The following is a 27,886-nucleotide window of genomic DNA, read 5'->3' as shown; positions in this document are numbered from 1 at the left end:
CCGCCATGTTGCCCGGCCTCACATCTGCGTCCATCTTCTCCAACACCGGCTTCGCGCGAGGGTCCACAAGTTCCACGCGAGACCAATCATCGGAGCCGAGGGTGGATGCGCCCAGCATCTACCATGACCCACTTGCTCCTGAAGCCCTCAATCCTCTTCCCGGGCTTCGAGATGGCGTTGGAGCCTCCATACGCGACAAAGCTCACGCACGCGGAGATGGCACCACAAGAGGACCGGAGGGAGAAGTAGTGGCGCAGCAAGGCCACTAAGGGCTGCACTCCAACGTGAGCCTCACAATAGTAGGCGAAGATCGCCAGAAGAAGAACAGAGTTGGGGTGGAGATGCAAAGCTTGCAGGTCGTAATGGCGGCGGACAGAGAAGAAAAACTCAGAAAAGGGAGGCACCAGACCGGCAGCAATGGCCCTCACGAAGAGCGGATAGAAGGTGCTCCCTCGGGCCTCAGGAAGGGCGGAGCCGGCCTTGAACACCTTCGCCCCGTCGATGCCTTGCGCCGCCACCATCCGGCGCATCCGGGCAAGGCTCGCCTCCGACACGTTCGGCGAGTCCAAGGCGGGCGAGTACCAAGATTCGGCCGGGGTCTGGCGAGGCGCCATGTCTTGCTAGGGTGCGCGGTCGAGGTAGATTTGAAGATTTCGAAGGCAGAAAGGAAGAGCGCAAGAAAGGGGATCTAGGCAATGACCGGAGGAAGCAAGGGAAGCAAAGCCTAGGCAGATGCCACTCTTTTGTCGATTCACGCAGTTGCTGAGGCACCCACGTCCAACCAACCACCACGCGGCGACCGAGGCCGCAGGCTATTAGGGCCCATGGCGCTTCGCACTTGGCCCTTCGCCTCTCTGCTCAGCCAAGTCCGGGCGCGCCTTGGGCCCGGGGGCTACTGTCGGCGTTCTGGGAACGGGGGTCCCCAGACTTGCCTACCTGCGGCCTGCAGTGTGGCTCAAGGGGCGGCCCAGGATGGCCCATCTTCATCAGCACAAGCTCAAGACCCTCGCGAGGGGTCAAGCCTCGCGGGGCGGACAACGGGAAGCTTCCTCAGGCACGGCCTCGTCAGGCTGGCTCGCGAGGAGGCAGAGAGATTAAGGCGGGGTACCTCGCGAGGTGCCCATGACGCAAGCCATGACGACCAAGGGTGCCAGGCGGGCGCCAGCCCGCGCAGTGTCCTTCTTTCCTCTTTGGTGCAAAGGGAGCAAGCGCAGGCGAGAGCATCAAGAAAAGGCATCCATTTCGGTGCAACAAGACCAAGACCAGCAGAACGGCAGGATGGAGGTCATCGTGGAGCCCAAGCCGGCGTCACCACCAGAGCCTATGGCAGGCGAGGACCAACTTTAGTCAGGATAAGTGTACTAGATGTTCCCCTTCAAAATGGCCAATTGTTGGCGCCCTTCCCGCTCAATTTGGGAAGAGGCCCAGGGCCTTTGCCTATAAATAGGACTAGCCACCCATAGGGTAGGCAGGTCGGATCCTCACCAGGAAACTAGTAGAGAGAGCGACTAAACTCCCCCTAGGAGTTCATTGCACCAGCCAAGAACAGACCCTCGTGAGGATGTTCTTCCTTGTATTGTTCATCATCAGCCCAAGAGGCAATCCACCACACCACACACTGGAGTAGGGTATTACACCACAATGGTGGCCTGAACCAGTATAAACTTTGTGTCTCTTGTGTTGTTCCTTTGATTGCTTAGACCTTAGCGAGGCGGTGAGGTGCAGGTAGGCAGGGGGCAAAATCTCCACGTGCACCCCAGTGTTCGAATCTAGAGGGTCTGCCGGAACCCGAAATCCGACAGGTGGGAGTAGTATGGGGGCGGTGAGGCCTCCGCGGCAGCACAGCCGGCCACGGGAGGCAGGAGCAGGCGGCACGACCGGTACTGCTTTGGGCGGCTGGACCAAGAAGACCAGAGGTTGAAGAAGCACTACGGTCGTTGGATGGACATCGTACGGTCACTGAAGCTAGAATCGTTTATATTGACTAAGTTGACAAAGCCCTTTGTACGCTCCAACTTAGTAGGCCCACAGGTCAGCCTCCGAAACGGTGCACCCCAGATGTCAGGGGAAGGAATCATTTTTTGGGCGGCCGAAGCTAAGAATATCCGAGATTGAAGAAGAAGCACGACATCCGTTGGATAGATATCCAACGGCCACTGCTACTAGAACCGTGTGTTGACTATAATAAGTTGACAAAGCCTTGCATACGCTTCAACTTATTTTTTTTAGGGGACGCGTCACTTAGTAGGCCCACAAGTGTGTGGCAGAGAACTTATAGCCCATTTGCGTTTTGTAAGAATGTACAGCCCATTTTTGAATTCTAATGGAATTTACAATAGCCCATTTACAGTTTGTTAAAAGTACAACCCATTTTCTAGCTAGGACAACGATTAATAATTTCAACCAACCGTTGAAGACATAATTCAATAAAATTTCCCACATTTTGATGGGATCCGAAATATTTTTATCCCGAAATTTCTATTCAGATTAAATATAAATTTGTATTACATAAAAATCCAACGAAACAATGCACGCACAACAATGAAAATTTAAGATTTTCAAAATCCATAAATAATATTTTATAAACTAATTTCATGTTTGGTGCATTTTTTTATAGTTACTGCCCAGTTTTTATAATTACATCCCATTTATTTTTTTTAAAGCCCATTTTCCTATTAAGCCTAATGCATCCCTCCTAGGAAAGATTTGCAGCACAGCGGGGTAGAGAATAACAAGTTGATCTTGCCTTGGTATTCCTCAAAAAGACGTATAGCTGGGCTAGCCATTTTCATCTTGAAAAAAGTAGTATCTGGGCTGGATATCTGGCCTGGGCTAGACGAGCCACAGCCTGTCCAGTTAATACCCTGCTCTCCTCTCAACAACAATGAAATCACCGCCAAGAAAAACTCTGCAGTGCTCACGCCTCAAAAACACAAATACTGCTCGAGCTGCTTGGTCCCAGCTGTCGGCCGCACCTTGTGCAATTCTCTCGTTTATATTAACTACATAGGTTGACAATGGTGTGGGACCGTGATGTCAGGAAACCAAGAGAAAGCAAAAAAATATAGTTGTACATAATAAGGAGGCACTTGCGTACGTACGGCTATGGCCCTAGTGGGTCCCTAGTGTCATCCAGTCAAAATAAAGTCATCTCCTAAATCGTTATGTTAGTTGACCATGTTAACAATGCTCGGCGCCATGGCGAGCGCAACAACTCGAAGGACAACGAAGAGGGCCTCGCGGGCCCTACGGAGGTCTGATACAGCGCCTGCTGCTCATTCAGGAAGCCAGGATCATCGGACACCTATGAGCACCTTCGAGAAACAGAGACGGCATGAAACGGTAAGGCCGCACTTGGGAGCTCTGGTTTATTTCAAACATGTATTAACATACAAGTGTAATTTACTCATCATCAGAAGGCCCGAGGTCTATAAGTAAAACCGGCGGGTTACGCGTGTAATTTGAGAGACCAGTGTATATTTTGCGAGCATTGCTATATGGACGACATTACCAGACGATACATGCACGACGTGCGTATGATGCCATCCATGGGCAAGGCTAAAACAGCAGCTAACGGCTAGATTAGCAATCGTCCGAGTGTCGTTCAGCGTTTTTATCATGTGTGAAGTACTTCCGATATTTTACTAGTCGAAATCGACCACCCAAGCGCCTTCGCCTGAGACCATCTGCTTTAATTTACAAGCGTCAGTTTTACAAGCGGTTTCGGTTGGAAAACAACGATCCAATCATGGCCTAATATCATGAGTTGGTCAGAAGATCATATGGTTTCACGTCTAACCTACCCGACATGTCGTATAGGCTATGAATGAAACATCAGACGATGAACTTATTACGCACGGAAACAACAGAAGAGGATGATCTTCTTAACAAGCAAATTGGCATTAGATCGACATGTAAAACAATACGAAGCATTATTCTTAGGAGGCACGGTGAACAGCTCGTGATGCCGCATGCCACAACATTCCAAGCTCAACTTTGCAATCAAACACAAGGTCTGACATTACATAGACAATATTCAGAACAAACTCTTAACACAGGAATATCTCAGCAGAGTAACTATTTACTTCTAAACTGAACACAGGAATAGGAAAAAAAACACTCAACGCTGCTCACAGTAAGGGCATCCCACTCAAAAATATCAAATGCATGTCTTCTGGCTAGCATCAATGAGCAAATTTTGACAAGGTTTTCCAATTCCAATATATTAAACTAACATCTTCTTGCTAACATCAATGAGCAAATTTTGACAAGGTTTTCCAATTCCAATATATTAAACTAACATCTTCTTGCTAACATCAATGATTAAACTTTGACAAGCTTTTCCCATTCAAAATATGTAATGCCTATGATCGTGTCCTGTCTTAGCTTCATGTAGTTGTTTGGGCACTTTTTGCCCAGGGCACTCCACGTGTTGTTAAATTGCCAATGGTCTCTGCAGACTAGTCATGTCACCGGTGTCTAATAATACTCTGTAAAGCTTCTCGGTCATTCCTTCTGTAATGTACCGCATCCAGTGACTGCTTCTTTTTGCAAAGTGGAACGACCAACTGGACCCAGTAACTCAGCAGTTTGCCTTGGACATATTGGCTCCTTTTGTGCAGTTCAACTAAAATCGAAGTCGGAATAAAACCGAGCTTTAATTTTGATATCCTTGTAAGCACAAAACACTCTTAAAACACAAGTGTTTTGAGTAGCGAAGTAAAATGTCGCAATAGCAACAAGTTGAATCGATACCCCTATTTTAACAGAGGCAAAAAAGGAAACAATTACTTGCCGATAAAGGAGGATGAAACAAACGGTGACAGAAAGAAGCATCTAACTTATCTTTTATGGAAAACAAAGTAGGATAGTAGCATTTCTAAAAGGGTAGCATTGATTCATATTAACAGAGACACTCTCTTGAAACAACATTCATTAAAAAATGTAATTTACTTTTAACAGTGGCATTGCTTCAATTTTCCGGTGGCATTCTTAGATTAACAACAACAAAATAGCTGTATGGGACATGCTAGCACCATGTGCGTCCACACGTATAAATGGGTGATGCAGAGTATGTAGCCAAGCAGCATATCTGTGTTGGTCCCATATTTGTTCTCTTTGAACTTTTTTCCTATGTGAGGGCAGCAAATCTAGTCCTGCACAAACTACCCGACCCCCCCCCAGTTTCTTTCCCTTTGCAACAAAGAGATCAGTTCCTTACAGATGTGTGTACTGGGTTACCCCGTTTTTCCCTTTTCGACCAACAAAGCGGTTGGATAGCCAGTCTATACTACTTTTCCTCCCTCCTTTCCTCATTGAACCACGTCCTAGATTCATGCTCCACCCCACCGCACCTTTCTTTCCTCTTTGAACCAAGACCTAGATTCGACTACAGATCGAAAAAGATCCACATGCAGCTAGAGCAACAACGGTTTCAAAGAAACTTATACCTTAGGGTCGTCAGGATGTGGCAAGGCATGCGGCGGGAGGCCGGATCTGCCCACACTACGTACGGCAGCGAGGAAGAAGGGGTCGGTGGCCCTCCCGCACAGGCGGTGGGTGAAAGAGAACAGCACAGCCGGCAATGGATTGCCTCCCTCGCCGAAGGCGATAGAGTTAACGATGCACCTCCTCCCCTTCCCGGTGCGACGGGATACGGACGCCTCCTTCATCAGCTATGAGGGGGGAGAGAGACAAGAGGCCAACGCAGTCTTGTTTAGATCTGGTGAAGAGAGGGTGAGAGACTGTGAATATAGAAAACCCTAGGAAATGAACGCTGAGCCTCCAGCGTGTAACATATATGTATTGCGGCGAGCGTGTGGATAGTGCAAACCCTAGCGAACAAGCGCTGAGGCTCTCGCTTATATATATACTAATGTGTATGGACTGAGCTCAGGTGCCTTCACTCCATCTGCTTTTGGTTGTATGACAGGTGAGCCAGCCACATTTTGGGCCCACCTGTCATAAACCCAAAGGCAGGTGCACTAAGTCAATGAAGCTGCGTCCATATAGTACTCTCATGTGTATACGACTAATATATAGTGGAGTGGTTTTCTTATTCTCTCCATAACAATCATTTTAAATTGTGTAAGTATGAAATGAAACTCTTTATTTAATGTACAGAGGGAGTACTACTTCTGATGAACTAATGATGCACGCCCACGCGTCCTGGTCGCACTCCTGTCCTTCACGTGTGGTACACTACCCTCCCTTAAGTGAACAACCACACATGCGCCAAATTATCGGAAACGTGTGAGAGTGTGTACAAATAAAGAATTTTAATTTCAATTATAAGAAAGGTTTGAGAGTATTACAAAGTTTGACTTCAGTCAAATCTAATATGCGGAGTAAATAAAAATGGAGGGCTACTACGTCCATCCGGGTTTTTAGTCCACACCATTTTTTAAATCAAAGTTAATAGCTGGACAAATAAAATTACAGGGGAGCTGGAGACAAAGTTGTGAGAAGGCTTAGAAATCAATACAAAACTTATCCTCTTAGTACCAACGTCGATCCTTCTTCGAGGAAACATTTGGTTCATAGCCAATTGTGTGATAAAATTGCACCAACATGAAAGACGATTGCGTCTCCAACGCAACCAAGGTGAACTGATGAAGGATATCATCTTTGTGCGTAACAAGCAAAGAGCACTGATGGAAGACAGCTTGTTTTTCATTGAAAAACGATCAGCTTCACCAGCTGACGCAACCATGAGGCGCAACCATGAGCATCGATAGGTCATCGTCGTGATGCATCATCCATTTGGCATCAAGTTTGGGTGAGGCACCAATGAAGTTCGACAAATCCTCACTATGGTCTGTTTCTTCTCAGTAATCAAGCTTGAGGAAGGAAGAACTACGTGGCAGAGGACAGTGAGGCGAAACAACAATGGCCATCCAATTTTGTGCAGTTCCACTAAAATTGAGGAAGACATGCCCGGGTATGGAGACACGCATCGCTGTTTCCAAAAATATAAAAAAGGGTTAATGAAAAGTACACCAACAAACAGAAGCATCATAATTATATCTTGATGGGAACTAAACCAGGATACCCGAGAAAAAAAAGCATTTCTTCATTTAACCAGTGATAGTACTACCACCATATGGACAATGACCGCACAACCACCATGTACTTTTTGTCGAAACAACATGTATACCTCCACCGAGGCATAAATCAGGACAACTTTTCGAGTGGAATTTCCTCTATAATAGTACTAGTAGGTGATGTTGGACCAGCCGACGAACCCTAGCTACTATGCATGGGGAGCTGGGGAGTAGTCGCACAGAAGAAAACCCGCACGCAGCAACCTGGGGAGCTGGACCAGTACAAGAAGTTATACCTCAGGTGGGCGAGATGTCGTTTAGGCGGGCAGGCGGGATCTGCCCACACGACGGCAGCGAACAAGGGCACGGAGGATCTTCGTCCGCGCCAGCGCCGGCTCTGAGAGGACGGTGCGCATCGGCTCCCCCCCCCCCGGTCGCCGACGGCGACAACGTCAACGCTGCACCTCCTCACCTCCCGCAGCGGACGAGATTCGGCCGGATCTGTGACCACCGGTGAGGAGAGAGATATACTGGACACTGTCATCTTGTTTTCATATGGAGAGGGTGAGAGAGCGAGACGCGAGAAACTCTATCAAACAAGAGGCTATAATGGAGTAAAAAAATCTCTCCATAGCAGTGGTTTTAAATAGAATACGTGCGTTCCCTGAAAAAAGAAACGAAAACTGGCGAACAATTTTTTAAGGGTCTGTCTAGGACACATCTAGATGTGACATAGTTATGTCACATCTAAGTTGATGTCCACTCTGTTTGTGGTCTATTTTTTTTGTCCTAGTTTTTTTGTTTCTTGTTGCTACATTATATACTTGTGGGAGCTTAGATCTGATATCCTTAAATAACATCGAGATGTGAATTGGACAAACTGATTTTCTAACGTACCAAGAAAGAAAACTCGATCAAAAACACACCCCCGCTTCCAGGTCGCGAGAGTCGTCGCGCACACACACATAGACATAGACATGCATATCCGTGTTTACATAAAATTCCATTTCCATCTCCATCTCCAATCATATTTGTCCAACTGGCACATTATTTACGTTGTTAATTATATACGCAGCAATATTAACGTACATCATCTCTTGTTTGCGCACGTCCGGACCGCTGCCACGGCCGGTCCTGACCAACCCGAACCCTCTTCATCACCCGCGCGTGCTTCCCGCCCAAAACGGTCAGTGCCGCATTCATGCCCGGCCAGAGCGGACACGACCTCTCACTGGCGCCGGCATTGAAGCGGCGCGCCGGCCGAGTGAGCGTCGTCCGCGCCGCTTCCGGGTGCACGCGGCTGCTCCGCGTTCAAAGGTCGCAATAGCCGGCTACAACATGCATGTAAAAAGTTTTTGGGAGTCCGTGCTACAGCTAGCTGTCCTCCCCCAACTCGTCAATCTCTTCCAGTAGTGCTAGTAGTACTCCATGGCGCGATCCATCGACAAGCAGGCGGGAAAGTTATCGTATACTCGGTTTGCGGTGAGTGGCATGCCGAGCGACCATGTGGGGTCAAGTCATGGAGGAGGGTGAGACACGAACACGACAGACGTGATTTACTGTGTGATATGACTGCTCCTTAGTGGCCCCTACACGTACTCCCCCTACGTGTATGCAACAGTCACACGTACACATGGACGCAAAAACGCGTGCGACGCCCTAATGCATGCATGTCCGAGCACACGACGGAACACACACGATCACGCTAAGTGCTCAACCTACACGTGCATGCACACACATACTCAGTCAGGGTGAGCTAGTGACCGTATAAACACCGGAAAATATATATATATTGAGCGCAATGAGTGTATTATGAAGTCCACTGACCGTATTTTTACAAATATACAGTGACAGACAATGTATTTATCTCGTTTGAAATTAATCCATATTAACCGGAGAGGAGGCAGTATGGACTAGAATTACTTGCGCGCGGTCGCTCGTAGGACAAGGAGAAACTTTTGACTAATGCAAGCTCTCCCTCGCTCAGGCGGTGGACGTGCAACAGTTAATTCGGTGTCAGATTGCCAGAAGCATACACTATACTACTAGTGCTACTATTGTTCGACTTCCCAAATAGGCGAACAGCCAAGCGCAAAGTTTACTAATATAGTCTATAAAGGTACGTACTATACTAGTACTAGGAACCGGATGGAGGAGCATCTGCACTCTTATTATAATTTTAAAATGTGATAAAGCAATCTTCAACACATTTGGTTATCTTCTAGGGTTCTCGCATGTGATAATGGAAGTTGATTGCATGGAACACTCGCCACAATTCTCGCTTAATTCTGGCTCATATCCTGTTACAAATAGTAGCGCTTGGTAATATTTCCTCTTTTTTTGTTATTCAGCATGTAAACAGGTCAGCAAACCTTGTGGCGCATCTTCGTGCGAACCGTGCTTGCTGCACTTTGAATGTGGCCGAGAGCTGGCTTGATGAAACACCTCGCTTCCTACTTCTTTTTTTGCGGGGTACCACGCTTCCTAGTGACCAGTGTCTTGGCTGATCGTCCTAAGAATGCTTATATATGAATAAAGCTCTCTCATTTACCCGCAAAAAGGATTGAGCCATATTAACCGGAAAGGAGGGAGTATGGACTAGCACTACTTTTTGGTGTGTCCCGTCAACTCGCAGAACGAGGAGAAGCTTGCAGGACAAGGTGAAGCTCGCTTACGCCTTTTGACTAATGCAACCTACCCTCGGTGGGCATGCATCAGTCCATTCGGTGTCAGATTGTCAGAGGCATAAACTGTAGTACCCAACATGCGGAGTACCATCATTGTTCGACTTCACGAAGAGGCGAAGAGCCAAGTGCAGTACTACGAGTAGTACTACTACTAGAACCGCATGGTGGAGCATTTGTACTGTTATTTCTTTTTATCTCTGACAAAATACACGTTTATTCCGGAGAAGGGCGGAAAACGGCAGCCCAACATCAACATGTAATGAATGATATCGATCAACCAACCATGCTCGAATATATCTTGGCCTCCATGCGAACCCGTCTGTGTGTTCTCACTCCTCGTCTCTCTCAAGGAACGGCGGGTTGGCTCTTTGCCGTCAATTGAGATCGGTTTGCTCACACTCCTGTCCCACATGTCAGTGATATGCCAAGAGGAGGTGCGTTGACCGACTGGCCATACGCGTACTTGGTTTTGAACCTTCATACTACTCCTCCCTCTGTCATAGTTTACAGGGCACGCTTCATTATGATGCATTTCTCTCAATGCATTTCCACCACCAGAGAGACTTTAGACGCGTTTGGTTTAATGCTTAATTAATTAGGGCGTGGTAACCGCAATCAAGTCCACAATTTTCTCTCCATGTAACTATGGAATGGAGTAAGTGCATGCATGTGTGTACCCGGGGTGGAAGCACTACATGCATGTGTGTACGCATTATTCCCTCTACTAGTAATAGACGTCGTGCTATAACTACCAATGCTATTTTTCAGGTCGATCGCTAGTCGCCTTGGTCCCACAGATCTTTTTTCTTTTTTCTGAAGCGCGCTGTATAAACAGTGACGGATGGAGTAGTATGAGCGGATTCAAAGAAGAGCGTATGTCAATTATTAGCAGATCAGAGCTAATAATTACATCACAACTGAAGACAGAGTTGTGAGAAGGTGTTAAATTAAAATTGATCCATGCTTTCATTGGCAGCAACGTCCCCCAGCTCTGTCTAAATCAACAAGGCATGTTGGGAAAAAATGTAGTTGTCTGGAGCATGCAACATTCCGATCATTTTGTGCAGTTCCACTAAATAGAGCTGAGCGTCCCTATTCCAAAGATATTAAGTGTGATTACGATAATAGAGGACTGCTGATGAAACAATAAACACATAAATAGAAGCCAGTCACCTTTGCAGTCTCTTTTAAGACTAACTAGTTGGAGAGGATTAGGCTCGGAGTTGGATGAGGAGGATAGAGCAAAACCAATCTCCCTTTGTGCAGTCGCACTGAAATGTAGAGACGTTGCCCATGTGACATTTTAGTACAGCTGCACAAAACACTCTTAAGAAAAAAGTGATTTGTGCAGTTCACCAAAAGGTCGCAATAGCAATGAGGTGAAATGGATAGCCCTGTTTGCAAAAAAGAGGTAGAAAGGAAACAATTACTGGCCAATAACTGTTGATGACACATGCGACGACAAAAAAGAAGCATATTCCTTGCCCTAAGGGAACATAACAACACGGTTGTGTTTGTCTAAAACGGTGTGAGGACGAGAATGCAATATGGGAAGTACGCTGGACGAGCTACGTTTTGGGCAAAGAACTATGGAAGATCCACATGCAGCGACGTGGGAAGACGGGCAGTGGAGCAAGGTCGGAGGGGATACCTGGAGGTCGTCGGGATGTAACTAGGTGAGCGGCGGCGGGCGGAATCTGCGAGCAGGTGGCGTAGACCCTGCCGCACCGGAGCTTGGTCAGAGAGAACGGCGTGTACCGCAGATCGGGACGTGCTGCCTCGGCGCCGTCGAACGGAGAAACGATGCACTTCCTCCCTTTCCTGCGGCCATATCAGTGACCAACGGTGAGAGAGAGAGAGAGGCCACCGCACTCCCTTTCCCCCGGCGAATGGGATGCGGCCAGATCAGTGACTAACGGTGAGAGAGAGAGAGGCCACCGCAGCCTTGTGTGAGATACTCTGAAGAGCGACAAACCAGGCACGCAAGGCTCCATTGTATATAGTGAGCGGACTACCTTTTTCTCCATAAAAAAATTTTATATTCTGTGTACATGCCATTGAGTGCTATAACTTTATTTAAAAATAACGCGGCAACGCGTCAAGTCGAACTTTGTTTCGTGCAGGTGTGGTACACGACCTCCCTAGGTAAACAACCGCTACAGGCGTTCAAATTAGCACGTGGGCTGCCATTTCATAAAGAAATGAGCTCCACCGTGTACCCGCGCGGGTGTGGCTGGGCACGAAGCGTGAGTACGTGCACGGTGCACCTATTCTCTTCTTGTATACGTACACCACCTACGCGGGGTTGTGTGAGAGAGATACAAACCTAGAGAGATATAGTGTGTGGGTTCTTGAGAGTTTTTTTTGGGGGGGGGGTTCAATCAAAAAATGTAACATATGCAATGTGTGTGAAATAGAGTCCTGGATATAACATATATATAGAGGGGGCGATCCACAAGAAGAGAGTGGAGGTATCACCGGCTTGAGGTGTCCATAGAATCGAAAAGAGGGATGATGTGTGTGTGTGCGCGCGCGATCGATAAAGAGTGCCATCGAATTTGTGTGTGCCCACGTCAAAGATATAGAGTGGTTGGCCTACTAGAACGTGAGAGGGGACATGTGCAGTTTGTCTCTGTGGCATGGATACCTACCTGCAGCGCTCGACTATCGGTGTGTGGTGGGGTAAGAGGGAGGCCCAATTAACTATAGAGGTACAATGGCTGATATATGTGTGGAGGAGGAGAGAGGCCTACCTCATGTATTAAGGAGATCGATCTGCCTCATGTATTAAGGGAGATCGATCGGCATCCATGCATATGTGCATGAGAGGAATAAGGTTGGGAGAGAGACAGAGCTAGAGTGTTGGAGGGGGTGGTAGTGGAGTTGCTTCTAACAAATGGTAGGGTAGGCTTGCTAGACAAACGGAGGGCACGCCCGCAATATCAATAAGAGAGGAGATGGCTGCTTGTTGTCTGTGCACGTGCGTGTGAGAGATGGGTCAGGAGGCATGCACGAATGATGAGGGGGGACGATGTGGCTGTAGTAAGCAGACATAAATACATAGGAAGATCAAACGCCCTTTGTTAGAGAAAGGAGAGACATAACTTGTGAGGTACGTCGATCGATGGGGGGGTAGTTAAAGTCGGTCCAGGTATATGTTGGGAGATCGATCGGTATACATGCATGTGTGTGTTAGAAGCAAACGAGGCACGAGGAGAAGGATAGAGATAGAGGGATGCATGTAGGAGGTGGTACGAGAGGCATACTATATCAAGCGGGGAGGAGTGTGCGAGTACGAGAACGATGAAAAGAGTGGTGGGAGTGAGGCATGGACGGTGACAAGAGAAGAGGGGAAGCTTGTGTTTGTGCTAGGCACACCTGGCTAGAGAGGCATATTGATCGATGTGTGCCGTAAAGAAGGAGCTGGGGGCCTACACACACCATGGGTGAACGACCTAAAGTGAAAAGATGAATTTGCGCGATGGAGCTAAATAATGCTGAGGGAGGGTGAGAGGGATGCAGGCGTGTGCATGCACAAGAGAAAGTTAGCGCTAGCTACAAAGATAAGAGGGTTGTGTGGGTGTAAAAGACGAATAGAGATCATATATACTTCATTATAAAAAACGAATTCGAATATTTGAAGAATTTATCATAGTGTTTTAAACCGACGTGTGTGTGAATATATATAACGGTGATACACATGGTGTGTTTATGAACATGTTATACTACATTTAATATATTTTATCTCTATTCTTATAAAAAACGGAGTTGTTGATGATGGTGTGCCTGCCATCCTGCATTATAGGCCGTCCGATTTATATCTGGCGGATAGCAAGGAAACTATGATGGTTGAAGTTGGCAACAATCATGATTGTAGATTCTTATTGAAATAGAGAAACGAATTCAAATTTAGTTCGAATTGCAGCGGTAGTATAGACATTTGGAATGCACTAAAATGTTGGTATGAGTAGGTTACATGCATTATACAGCAAAGCAAAAAAATTAATCGGACATAACATGGATTCATACTCCCTCCTTCCATCTATATAGGGCGTAATGAGATTTTTAAGACCGCCTTTGACTATTGACAAGATTAATAGTACATGACATGCACAATGTGAAAATTATATCCTTGAAAGAACCTTTCACAGACAAAGTTAACGGTGTGCTTTGAGTAAGTTGCATGTCATATATCATTGCTCTAATATTTGGTCAAAGTTAGCATCGAAAAACGCATTAGGCCCTATATAGATGGAAGGAGGGAGTAGCTTTGAATAGCATTTGTATAGTAAAACGGGGCAAGACTCTCTCTTTGTGTGGTGTGAATAGTTTTATTTTTTTCGTTTTCTTTTTGGTTGAGGGAAGTGCGAATTGATTTGGTACGTACAAGTACAATATTACTATGAAGTCAAAAAAAGTACAATATTACTACACGTTAGGCTTGTCCCTAAAATTCAACCCGCGTCTTGTTATATCCCAAAAATTCAGATATCGTGCTCCCAAAACTGGGGCCTTTACAACCCGCGCCTTGCTATCCCGAAATTACAACACATGTGAAAACTCCCTCCAGCTGCCAAATCCCGACACGTGAAATCCCCCTTCTAACCCTGAGCCTAAAGGGCCGCTAGTTCAAATCGGTGGGGGGTACTTTTGTAACACACCCTACATTTTGGACAAGCGTGTCCCTAAGTCATGCTTCACCCCCTCCCATCGCCCCCTTTTCGCCATTCGAAATCCCAGGCCGCCATAACCTCTCCGCTCCAGCCGCGAAACCCCATCCTCCTCCGTCCGCCACGTCACCGCTGCCCAGCCGGAGCCTCTTCCCCGATGACGTCGTCCACCGCAACAGCTCGACGTCCCTTGTCCACCTCCCCGGATGAAGATCCGTCGTCCATCTCGCCATCCCGCCGGTTCAGCCGCCCCGTCCTCCACCTCCAAGGAGATGCTCCGACGATCGCCTCGTCTATCGCGGCTGCTCCATCCCCACAGTGCTACCTTAACCTGCTCCACCGGAACCGCAGCATCCTCATCGACTCCTCGGACGAAGCCGAGGCCTACTCGGCGCCAGCAAAGAGGTTGTACACTCATCGCATCGCACCTTCTCCTTAACTCGACCTCTCGGCGCCGACGGTGCTCCATCCCGCACCGCCATGGAGCGGCTACCTTGAAGTCGGCGCAACAGGCGACATCTCCATGGCGGCTCTCACCCAGTGCGAGGCCCCTTCGGCGGCGGCGTCCATACCAGCCGGATCTACTGCTGCTGCTCCGGCTCTCACTCGCTAGCTCGCGCTACTGCTGCTGCTCCAGCTCTCGCTCGCTCGCTCGCGCTGCTGCTGCTGCTCCGGCTCTCGCTCGATCGCCCAGCTGCTGCTGCTGCTCTCCCCCTCGCTCGTGCTGCTGCTCTGCTCCGATTAAGCCACACTTCAGTCGACTGAATCGACTTTTGGATCAGTCGATTTTCAGGGGTTAGGGGGGGCTCGCCGGAGTTAAGGAAGAACCACCCGCAGCAGGGACGGGGGATCACCAGAGAGGTACCCCACTATCTATCTTAGGGTTCAGGGTGGGGGCGGGGGGCCTAGAGGGCTGGCCGGGGCGGCGGTGGCGAGTTGTTTCGGGGCGGCGAGGTGGTGCTGGGGCCGGTGGTGGCAGGCGGCTCAGGGGTGTGCAGGTTGAAGATGAACTACATGCCCTCCCTAAACTACATGTCAAGTGTCTCTCTGCTACCATTGCGTTCAGTTTCGACAGTAGCATTCAGATTCCACAGTTAATTTCAGTTTCGATAGTTAAGTTCAGAGTCAACAGTTTTTACCTCATCTGTTGTAGTCAGGTGGTTTTTGGTGATGTTAATTTTACATCCATTTTTCATCATCTATTGGAGATGCTATTAGAATCCCACTTGAGATTGACGATGTCTGTCTTGTGCTGCTTCAGCCTTGACGTCTTACGGCTCACCGGAGCTGCTCCAATGACAGAATGATCCATCACAACAGAGCAGTGCCCTGGACGCCGTCTACAGATTCCTTAGATCTTCCTCCACACCTCCGACAGCCACCTCTGCCTCAACTGCTTCAGTGACCAACCCAATGATGCTGAGGTCGACACGGCTACGGCAAAGAGGTTGTACACTTGTTGCATCAGTTATTACTATACATTCACGTTGACCCATTAGGGCTATTTTGGTTCAATGGAAAAACGTCGATCCACTGGTTGTTACCATCACTCTAAATTTCTGCATGCTCTCCTTACATAATCTCACCATATTTTTTTCGTATGCATGTCAGATATTGTACACAGTCATGCTGAACATGTAGAGAAAAAGAGAAGAGTATTGCGCGACAATACAATTTCATGCAGACATCGCTCCATGGTGAGTTCAATGGCAAACCCTCCCCACCCCTCTCCAGATTGTAACCCAGAGGAAGATATCTGTTCTGAGGCGTATTCAGACGCCGCTGACCACTCCTATTTACCCCCCAAGGTGTTTGCTCTACCTTGGCATGATGATGTTAGTCATATCATGCATATCTTGCCTTGCAGTGCCTACTTTTGACATCATATATGTCATCTGCTTAGTTTAGACATGTTCTATAATGCCACCTGTTTAGTTTCTATATCATATATGGGAATTATGCAGTCTCATGTCTTTTAGCCAGCCATAATATATGTGAAATGTGCAATGACATCCTGTTTAACCAGGCATCATATATTTGAATGATATCTTGCCCATCCTTTTCTTCATTACATTTCCATTTGTCGACAATGTTTGTACATTAAACTACTCTTCCTGTGAATCATCCATTTGGGTGGGAGATGGAAAAATCTGGAGTGAAAACAAGGCCTTCAGAGAAGACAGTGCTACCTATCGAAGCAGATCTCTTGTTGGGTCCCGATAGCTCCTCGGAGATGGATTCAGAGACAGATGACCAGTCCTATTCCCCCACTGAGGTGTATGCTCTAACTTAGCATGGTTATACTGCTCATATCATGCATACAGTGTCTTGCATTGCATAGTTTAGACATCATATACACAATATTCAACACCATGTTCTTAGTTTGGACATCATATCGAATGCCCTCTGTTTAGCATATAAATCACATATGTGAATTAAATGATGTGATCCTGATTACTTAGATAACATGTAGGTGAATTATGTCATACGATCCTGTTTAGTTATTCATCATATCTTTGAATTATGTTATGCTATGATATCTAGTTTAGATAGACATCATATATGTGAAATTATGTCATGCTATCCGTTTTAGTTAAACAATATACATGTCAACTATTTCATGCCCTCTTTTTTCCACACTATCTATTGCATCTGTCTCTCATACAATGTCTGTACATCCAACTATGTTTCCTGTTTATCAGCCATTTGAATTGGAGCGGGTGATGCCAGTATCTAGCGGAATAAAAACACAGACTTCAAATAAAACAGTGCTACCTCTTGGTGGAGATAGCACCCCGGTTGTACATGCACAAGAACCAGCCCTACCACACATAACCCAAACTCTCGTAGATTGTACCCCTACTGCGATGGACAGAGAACCAGCTTCACCCAATCTAACCCCAACCCCAGCCGATAGTAACCCAGTTCCTGTTGACACAGCACCATCTCCACCACAGAGCTCCCAAACAACAGTAGTTAGTAAGGCAGCTCCAGTGCCCAAAGGTCCAGTACTATCACGGTGAACCCCAACTCCACCAGTTAGTATGCCTATTCCTGTGGAGGAAGCACAACCAGCAAGTCGTAGTTTAGAATCTATCGCATTTGATGTTGTTAAATTGTATGTGCGTATCTTCCCATCTTGGAAATATTATACTGAAGATGAAGGAAAATGCCAGTTGCAGGTGTTTGTCTAGGAGTTATGTGTAAGTAATGTTATTTATGGCAATTACTTTGCTTCGTCCCATACATCCTACCTCCATGATGATTATAATACAGCAAATTTTCCCATTTTTCTCTATAGAGAAGGACCGATTTGGAAACTCAGGATGAGGTAACCTGTGCTAATACCTCTGCTATCTTCAAGAATGCTTGGTGGCAGTATCGGAATTACCTGAAGAAAACGTACTTCATCGGCAAAGTAACTCATCAAATTCCCTTACGTTCTCCTGAGACACATTTACTGGATGATGACTGGGAACGCCTTGTTCTATACTGGTCCCGAACCAAGAATGTGGTAAGGTCTATGAGCTCATTTTCTATTTTTAAGTATTTTATTATTGTGTCTTACTGTACTCTATTCATGTAGAACAAGTGCCTAAACCTGAAGAACAATTGTTCTAATTTAAGATTCCATTGCTATCATAGTTCAAAAAAGCGCTAGGCGTTAATTGTGCGTTTTGCCACCGCCTTGCGCTTTACTGACCAAAGCGCATGCTTATGCGTAGTTATGCATAGATTATGCGTAGTTATGCGCAATGCGTTTTGCCAACGCCTAGAGACTAGGCGCGCTTAAGCGCTCGCTTAGGCACGCCTTTTTTTAACTATGATTGCTTTGCTCTTGTATCACTGTATTTACTGATACAAACTTATTTTTAAATTGAAGGATCCAATCGAAACTCCAATGGCACAACAGGTATTTTCACACATGTTTCTTTAATAGGTTTGCTCTCATCAATAGCTCTGTTGATTTCAATTTCAATTGTGTATACAGTTGACTTTCATATCATGCACATTACTAGCATCACAACAGAGTCAATAGTGTTGTTGTACATGTAGACCCATGGTACCCATCTGAAATCTTGTTGTGCCGTGTAGTTTCTCACGCTTTGTATTCTTTCACTACTGCTTTGTCTTGAACTGATATGATTTGAACCGTGTCTCTGTTTTGATTTGGCAAGAAAATGCAGTGACCATAGGACATAGATATATGTTTGTTTGATGCTTTTATTATGTACTAGTACTTGGCAATAGAAGACTTGGTAGTTTAATCCTGTCCACCTTACTAATGAACTGGTTCACAGAAATGAGTTTCATATACTAGTACATGCTAAATTTGTTATGTGTCTGCTTGTTTCTTCTTTTAGAATGCTGACAGAATATTGGGGAAGAGTGCCTTATTAAAGCAATGGTAAAGGAAGTAATGCAGATAAGGTTCAGGATAGTGACACATCCTTGTTGGTCTCCAACAAAGCTGATAAAACAGCTAAGGAAGACTATCTTGAAGACAGCGAGACAACCCCAAAGTCCTGTCTTGGTTTAGTGTTCGAGTTACTGGCCACTACCGCATGCACAAGCTATTCAAACTCACTGTCTGAATCAGTTCGGTTTCTTGAGTCTCAACTACAAGCTAAAAGACATCGATCAGCTGTGCTGCGACAAGAAGCGGAAGGAGTGTGGAAGTCCCTGGAGCATTCAGATGCATACTTTCTGGTGCAACAGCAAGCGTTGGAGGATTTTAGCGCCAAACAGGACAAAACTAATCAGCTTGCTAAGCTTATTGCCAGCATGGTGGATACCCAGGATAACGTTTCTTGAGCTCTTCTAAAGTTGTTTCAGTTATGCTCTTGTTTTGCTGCCGCGTTTATTTGCACTGGTGGCCAATTTTGACGGCCAAGTGTATGTAATATGCTACTTTGTTCCCTATATTTGCACTGGTGGCGAACTTTGATGCCCAGTGGATGTAATATGTGTAATAGCGGTAATAGGCTAGCCTTAATTGCTTGCTTATTAATTTCCTTATTGTCTTGTTTAGTTGTTTGCTTGTAGTCACTGCAGTTCCTTTTTTGTGTTTTTCTAGTGGCCACAATAGCCTATCTTTGGTAACTAGGCCAAAATAATCATGGCAACACACGGACTGTTGTAACCATGGGCCTCCTGCAGGCCGTATGATCCATGGGCCTTCGTTCGGCCGTAGGACCATTAGCCTTCTATACGGGCCGTAGGATCCATCGGCCTTCTATACGGGCCTTAGGGATCAATGGGCCTTCTACGGGCCGTAGGGTCCATGGGCCTTCTATGGGTCGTACCATCCATGGGCCTCATACGGGCCGTAGGATCCATGGGCCTTCTGTGGGGCATATCATCATTTCGCCAATCATGGGTCGTACTATTCATGGACCATAACGGGCCGTTAATAGGCCGTATTTGATAACTCTATGAAAACAGCCCAACGGGTTTTTTTACATGAAAACGGCCCAACGTATTAACAGTCCGCAAACGGGCCGACTGTAACGACGGGCTGAATTTGGCCCACAAGCAGAAAATGACAGTAACGGGTTGTATGTAACCGAATGTTGTAAATGAGCCCAAGAATCAATGGGACCTGAGAAGGCCGAAAGATAACTTGGGCTGGAAATGGCCCAATGGAATAACGGGCCGTTAATGGGTATAAAGTGATACACTATTCATTACGGGCCAGTTTCACCACGGGCCGTTAATGGGCCAAGAGTTACAAAGGTCCTCATATGGGCCGAAAGAAGTCATGGGCCACACATGGGCCGGAAGTTAAAACTGGCTGAATCATATTGGACGGCCCAGATGACGCTACTGGGCCTAATTCGGATAGGGCGTGACGGGCCCTCGGTTAGCGGGTTGTAAATGGGCTATATGCGAACAGGCCGTTAACAGGCTTTCTGTGGGCCGGCCCGCCACCTTTTGACCAAGTCAAACGGGCCGGCCTTTTCACAGGAATGGGCCTCTATTGGGCCGTGCCAGTCGACGTATCATAGGCGCCTTCTGTCCAATGAGTGGATGACATCTATCCCAACGGTGAGCCGACACGTGTTTCCTCCAACCAATGAAGATTTTACATGTGGAAAATCCCCATTGGTTGGGGTTGTTAACAGGTTATCGGATCCAAAACCCGATCCGATAGCTTAATGGCGTTCCGTTATGGTGGATGCCACATGTCGGTCACCCTTGACGAAAGAAGTTCTGTGACGCACGATTTATCGTCGTGGAAGTGGACACTTCCGTGATGATAATTTTGGTAATGTCATGGAACACTTCTACGACAGCACAGGTATGACTATCTTGATTCTGTCATAAATTTGTCATGGATGTACATGCATGACAAAAGACGTGACCTACTGTGACAAACACGTATCATCACGGAAGTGTATTTTTTTTGTAGTGAGGGTCAGCGTTCTCTAGTTGCGGTCCATGAATCATGCAAGGATAGAATTCTCGTTGAATGGCTTCAGGAAGGGACTGGGGTTGAAGATTTTTGTACACAATATCTCCCCAGGGTCCTTTGATGGCATTCTTCTCTGCATACTCTTCTGTGACGAAGCGGTACTTGAACCATTCCTCTGCCCAATATCTTCGAATCCATTGGATTCAATTCTTGCGGCCTGTATAGGTTTCCTCAGGGTCTGTTTTGTACAGCTCGTGCAAATCTGGAGTCAAATCCTTGGAAGTGTTCCCACGGCGCTGTCTGCCTCCCTTTCTTGCTGACTTCTCAGTGGACATGAAGCTTAATCTGAAAGGCTTCAGTACTTGCAAGGGCTTCAGACGGCTGGTCAGACAAGAACTGGCTTCAGGTGAATTGATGTGACTATGTAAGAATTCTGCAAACGAATGCAGACTATGAGAACCAAGGGATTCTCCCATGGACATGTACCTGTGACAGCATTAGAGATGCGAGGTAAGGGGAAGAGGTCATATGCATTCTCAGAAGATTTTGAAGATAAATCAGTTTGAAGACATTGACCTCATAACGTGAAGACATTCACTTATTTGATGAGAGTTGGTTCTAGAGTTGTACAAATCCAAGAATAAGTGCAAGTGAGGAATCTAACTTGTAACAAAACATAAGTGAATAGACTAGGCAGAGTATGAGATGCAGAAAGAGATAGATTCAACTTGGAGATCTAGAAACCACTTTTGGTAAATAAGGATGATTCTATCATTCGAAAAGACGGTAAAAAGTGAAATTTAATTACCACACGAAGAACTGCTAGATGGAGCGAAGGTGGAGGCCGAGTAGTTCGATCTTCCGTGCCCTAACTTGGCGACGGAGGACACCTACGGTGAAGGCGGAGAGGACGAGGTCCGCGGCCGGCGTGAGGACGGCATCGGAGAAGTTGCGTCAGCTAAGCGCTTCATCGCCGGCATCGTCGAGACCTAGCAGAGGCGCTAGGGTTTGTGAGAGGTGGCGAGGAGGAAGAAGAATTTTTGACCGAGACGTGACGGGTATTTATAAGGAAAGAGATGGCATAGCGCAATTACACAGGTGCCCCTGGCAGTTCACATCTGATGAACACGTAGCAAGCATGCAACACCTTGGAAGTTGTTTCATGTTCCCACACACGCCTGGATTGTCAGGGTGGTCGTTCCAAATTCTCCGGGTTTCAGGCAAAAAGGATATGTCATTAAAAGCAGATATAAATGTTTGTCTGATTGACTTCATCTGACAAGGTTCAGTGAAGACAATTGACGGTTTTCAATAGAATGCATATGATTTGGATAGATAGAGTTGAGGTAGAAGCATAGATAGGTTAGGGTCCGATCACATTCACTTAGATCAAAAGATTCAACAAGAAGTCATAGCTATAAGTGAACGCTGTAGAGGACATAACACAAGTAGTATATAACTAGTTTAAGGCCAAATCAACCAAATGAAGATAAACTTGAATACAAGTCAGGGATGAAGACAAATCAATTATGAAGACTTTGCAAACATAACGCCAAGAGAAACACTTCAAACAAAAGTTTGGTGGTGGTGTTACCCACCGTATAGGAAGTATTAGACCCAGACACGGCGCACAATTATCATGGCACTCCGAAGTCAAATTCCGCATTAATGTATTCACACTTAGAGTGTATGTCTTCATTGATTGAAGATATACCTTACTTTGTGTGTTGCACATCTAAGTCATCAAAATGCATAACTGTTAGGATGTGTGTCCAATTTATAGGACATTTGAGGATTCCAAGATATTTAGCTCACACCGCAACTTGAAAAATGTTTTCTCATCCAAGGGCTTTGTGAAGATATCAGCCAATTGCTCTTCAGTGTTGACGTGAATGATATCAATATCTTCCTTCATAACATGATCTCTGAGAAAGTGATGACGAATCTCAATGTGCTTTGTCTTCGAGTGCTGAACTAGGTTGTTGGCAATCTTGATGGCACTCTCATTGTCGCAGTAGAGAGGCACATTCTTCAGGTGTATACCATAGTCCTTGAGAGTTTGCTTCATCCAGAGAAGCTGAGCACAGCAAGATCCAACAGCAATGTATTCAGATTCAGAAGTGGAGAGAGATACACAGTTCTGCTTCTTTGAAGACCAACAGACAAGTGATCATCCTAGAAAGTGACATGTTCTTGATGTGGACTTGCGATCAACCTTTTCACCAGCATAATCAGCATCTGAGAATCCAACTAGATCAAATTTCTGAGCCCTTTGGATACCACAATCCTAGTGTTGGGGTGTAAGCCAAATATCGAAGAATTTGCTTCACAGCTAAGTGATGCGATCCTTTGGTGCCGCTTGGAATCGGGCACACATGCAAACACTAAGCATTATATCGGGCCTAGATGCACATAAATAAAGCAAAGAACCAATCATGGAGCGGTATACCTTTTGATCGAACTCTTTACCATTGTCGTCGAGACCCAGATGACTTTTGGTTGGCATTGGCGTCGTGTATCCTTTGCAGTCTTGCATTCCAAACTTCTTCAGGCAATCTTTGAGATATTTTTCTTGAGATATGAAGATACCATTGCGTTGTTGATGAATTTGGAGACCCAGAAAGTACTTCAGTTCACTCATCATGGACATCTGATATTGCTCTTGCATTATGTGACCAAACTCATCACTGTATTTCTTGTTGGTGCAGCCGAAGATAATGTCATCCACATAGATTTGGCATACGAACAGTTCACCATCATATGTCTTCGTGAAGAGAGTAGGATCTAGTGAACCAGGTTTGAAGCCTTTGCTCTTCAGGAAGTCTTTGAGCGTGTCATACCAAGCATGAGGGGCTTTTTTGAGGCCATACAGTGCCTTGTTGAGCTTGTATACCATATCAGGATGTTTTGGATCTTCAAAGCCAGGAGGTTGTGCGACATATACTTCATCTTCTATCTTTCCATTGAGAAAGGCGCTCTTCACATCCATTTGATACAGAAGGATGTTGTGATGATTTGCATAGGCTAGCAGTATGCGAATGGCTTCAAGTCTTGCCACCGGAGCAAATGTTTCATCGAAGTCAATTCCTTCCACTTGAGTGTAACCTTGTGCAACGAGACGAGCTATGTTTCTGACCACTTGACCATGCTCATCTTGCTTGTTGCGATATATCCATTTGGTTCCAATGATATTGTGCCTTCTGAGGATCAGGACGCTTGACCATTTCCCACATATTATTTAACTCAAACTGTTGAAGCTCTTCTTGCATTGCTTGAATCCATTCAGGTTCCATGAAGGCTTCAGCGACTTTCTTCGGTTCCGAGATTGAGACGAATGCAAAATGTCCACGGAAATTGGTGAGTTGTGTTGCTCTTTGTGTGGCTCTTGAACGAGTGAGTGGACCAGGTGTATTGAGACTATAGATCATCTTCTCAATCTGTACTTCATTTGCAACACGAGAATGAGCAGGATGAAGATTTTGCTCATTCTGATCAATGTCATCATTTGGGGGATTATCTTTAGGTTGAGCATTGTCTTCAAGTTGAGTGGATGCAGAAACGATCAGTTCTTCTTCAGTCTGATTCTTAGAGGGTATGATTTCTCTAGTTCCCATTCGCTTGATTGACTCGCTAGGGGATAATTCATCTAGCACATTTGGCAGGTGCTCTCTTTGTGAGCCGTTAGTCTCATCGATGCCATTCTGCTGAGGTGTATAAGGAGCCGAGAACTCATGAGTGATACCAAGTGTATCCAGATAGAGGTCGAGGCCAGTGTTCTTGAACTCAGTGCCATTGTCGCTTCTGATGTGCTTGATCTTGACGCCATAGTTCGTCATGGCACGATTAGCAAAGCGTCTGAAGACATCCTGCACTTTAGTTTTGTAGAGGATTATATTCACCCAAGTGTATCGAGAGTAATCATTGAGAGTGGAGTAGAGGAAAGCAGTAGCATTGAGAGTGGAGTAGTGAGTAGGGCCAGATAAGTCCATGTGCAGCAGCTCGAAGGGTTGACACGTGGTCATGATTGTCTTCGAGGGAAGCTTGGCTCTTGTTATATTTCCAGCTTAGCAGGCGCCACATAGATGATCCTTCCTGAACTTGACACCTTTGATGCCCACAACATGCTTCTTCTTTGCGAGAATGTGCAAGTTCCTCATGCCAGCATGCCCTAGCCTTTGATGCCAAAGCCAACATTCTGAAGCTTTTGCTAGAAGACATACGGCCATCTGTGGTCCTGCTGAGAAATCTACCATATACAAATCATCTTTTCGATATCCTTCAAAGACTAGAGACTTGTCAGATTCCATCAGTACAAGGCAGTGATATTTTCCAAATAGCAAAATCATGTTTAAGTCACAAAGCATTGAGACAGACATTAAGTTGAAACCAAGGGATTCAACAAGCATCACTTTATCCATGTGATGATCCCTTGACATTGCAACTCTACCTAGACCCAATACCTTGCTTTTACCAGTGTCAGCAAATGTGATGTGGCTCTTGTCTGATGGACGTAGCGTTGAATCCATCAGAAGACTTCGATCGCCAGTCATGTGATTAGTGCATCCATTGTCCATAATCCATTCTGAAGCACGAGGTGTCGTAGCCTACAATGCGGTTTGGGGGATAGGCTTCACCAAGTGAGTTGTGAAGCAGAAACATTTGACAAACAAGTGGAACATGGAAATTCATGTCTTGGTTAGGATAGACAGGATGAGTGTCAAGGAAATCTGGAGTGAAATACATGGTAAGACCACTTGATCATTTTATCTTGCGCCCTACAAGGTTTTTAAGGTCTCCAGCATTAGCTTTGGATGTTTTTGATTTCCGGCTGGAGACCTTTCCCTGCAAAAGAGAGTTAAGTTTTCTTAACCACCCACATCTTCAGGGGTGGCTTAGAAGCAATGAGTCTAAGTGCAGCATCTAAGAACTTCGGCTTTGGAGCCCTAGTAAATAGCCTTGCAGGGGGTGAATAATACTCATGTGAATAAGCAGAAAAAGTTCTTAGTTCTATGAACATAGCGGTTTGATGAAACACGCTCATATTCATGGGTCTGAGTATGATTTCCCTGCAAAACATTGACGTTAGGGTGACTCGAATGAGTCCACGGTATGTATGAAGCTTTAGGACCATATGAAGCCTTTGGTATGGGGTTTGTCTTCTTCACAGGTGGTGTCATGATGACATTCACTGGAAGATTCTCAAGAACAATTTTAGGTACCCATATCTTCTTCATAGGTGGTCCATTCCTGCAATTAGTACCAATATACCTAGCAAACACTTCACCATTCTGATTCTTAAACAGTTTATAGTTTGCATCAAAGGATTCATCAATGATAATGGGGTTAGCATAAGTGAAACCAGATAAGGTGGATGGATCTCCTGAAGGTTCCTTTATAGCAACCCATGTGGTTTTGGGGTACTGCTTAGGCTTCCAGTACGACCCATCAACATTCATTTTCCTCTCAAACCCAACACCCTCTTTCCTAGGGTTTCGGTTTAGAATCTTCTTTTTGAGGACATCACATAATGTCTGATGCCCTTTGAGACTTTTGTACATCCCTGTCTCAAGCAGTATCTTCAACCTGGCATTCTCATTAGCAATAGTAGTGGTATCCTTAATAGAGTGGTTAGTTACCACTTCAGCATTTGAAGATATTGCAATAGCAGTAGCAGTAGAGCATTCAGCAACAGAGGTAGCGTTATCACGCTCAATGCATTTTAAACATGGTGGTTCAAATCCTTCCTGAGCGGGACTGGTCTGTTGAGCACGAAGTGAATCATTCTCCTTTTGAAGATCTTCATGATCCGATCTCAATTTCTCAAGTTCCTGCTTCCTTTGAAGATAATCATAGGAAAGCTTTTCATGAGAAGTTGAGAGCGATTCATGTCGACCTTCAAGTTCCTGATACTTAACATGAAGATTTTTTATGTCTTCAATTAAGGACTGAGTCTTAGTCATTTCCGCGTCCAACAGGTCATCGCTTTTGTCTAACAGTTTTTGAATATGTTCCATAGCTTTCTATTGTTCAGTTGCAATTTTAGCAAGTTTTTTATAGCTAGGTTTGGATTCACCGTCAGAGTCATCTTCACTTGATGTTTGAAAGTAAGCATCACAAAAGTTTACCTTGGCACCACGTGCCATGAAGCAGTAGGTGGGATTCGAGTCATTCTCGTCATCAGCGTTGGTGACGGAGCCATTGTCTTCAGTGTTGAAGATGGACTTGGCGACGTAAGCTGTAGCTATAGCCAGACTTGCGACACCAGAGTCGGACTCCTCCTCAGACTCCACCAACTCCTCCGAAGCATACTCCTCCTATGAAACCATTTCCTTGCCAACAAAAGCACGTGCCTTTCCTGATGAACTCTTCTTGTGCGATGAAGACTTGGAGGAAGATTTGGAAGAAGACTTTGAGGATTTCTTCTTTTTCTTGTCATCAGAATCATATTCTTTGCTCTTCTTCTTCTTCTTCTCATTGTCCCACTGTGGACATTCAGAGATGTAGTGGCCAGGTTTCTTGCACTTCTGATAGGTTCTTTTCTTGCTGTCATGGGTGGGAGCTTCATCATCCCTTGAGCTGGATCGTGAAGACTTTCTGAAGCTTTTCTTCCTAGTGAATTTCTGGAACTTCTTCACAAGCATAGCAAGCTCCTTTCCAATATCTTCGGGATCACCAGAACTGCAGTCAGATTCTTCTTCAGATGAGGAAGCAGCAGCCTTTGCCTTCAAAGCGCGAGTTTGGCCATAGTTGGGACCATAGATATCTCGTTTCTCACATAGCTGGTACTCATGTGTGTTGAGCCTCTCAACTATGTCAGACAGATCGAGTGTCTTGAAATTAGGGCGTTCTTGTATCATTGGGGCTAAGGTGTCAAATGAGCTGTCAAGAGATCTCAGCAGTGTCTTCACTATTTCATGCTTCGTAATGTCAGTTGCACCGAGTGCACGGAGCTCATTTGTGATATCACTGAGGCGATCAAATGTGAGCTGAACGTTCTCGTTGTCGTGTCTTTTGAAGCGGTTGAAGAGGTTGCAGAGAGTACTGATTCTTTGATCATGCTGAGTTGAGATG

The sequence above is a fragment of the Triticum aestivum genome, chromosome 7B (assembly GCF_018294505.1).
Source record: "Triticum aestivum cultivar Chinese Spring chromosome 7B, IWGSC CS RefSeq v2.1, whole genome shotgun sequence".
Taxonomy (NCBI): Eukaryota; Viridiplantae; Streptophyta; class Magnoliopsida; order Poales; family Poaceae; genus Triticum; species Triticum aestivum.
This window is presented reverse-complemented; position numbering follows the sequence as displayed.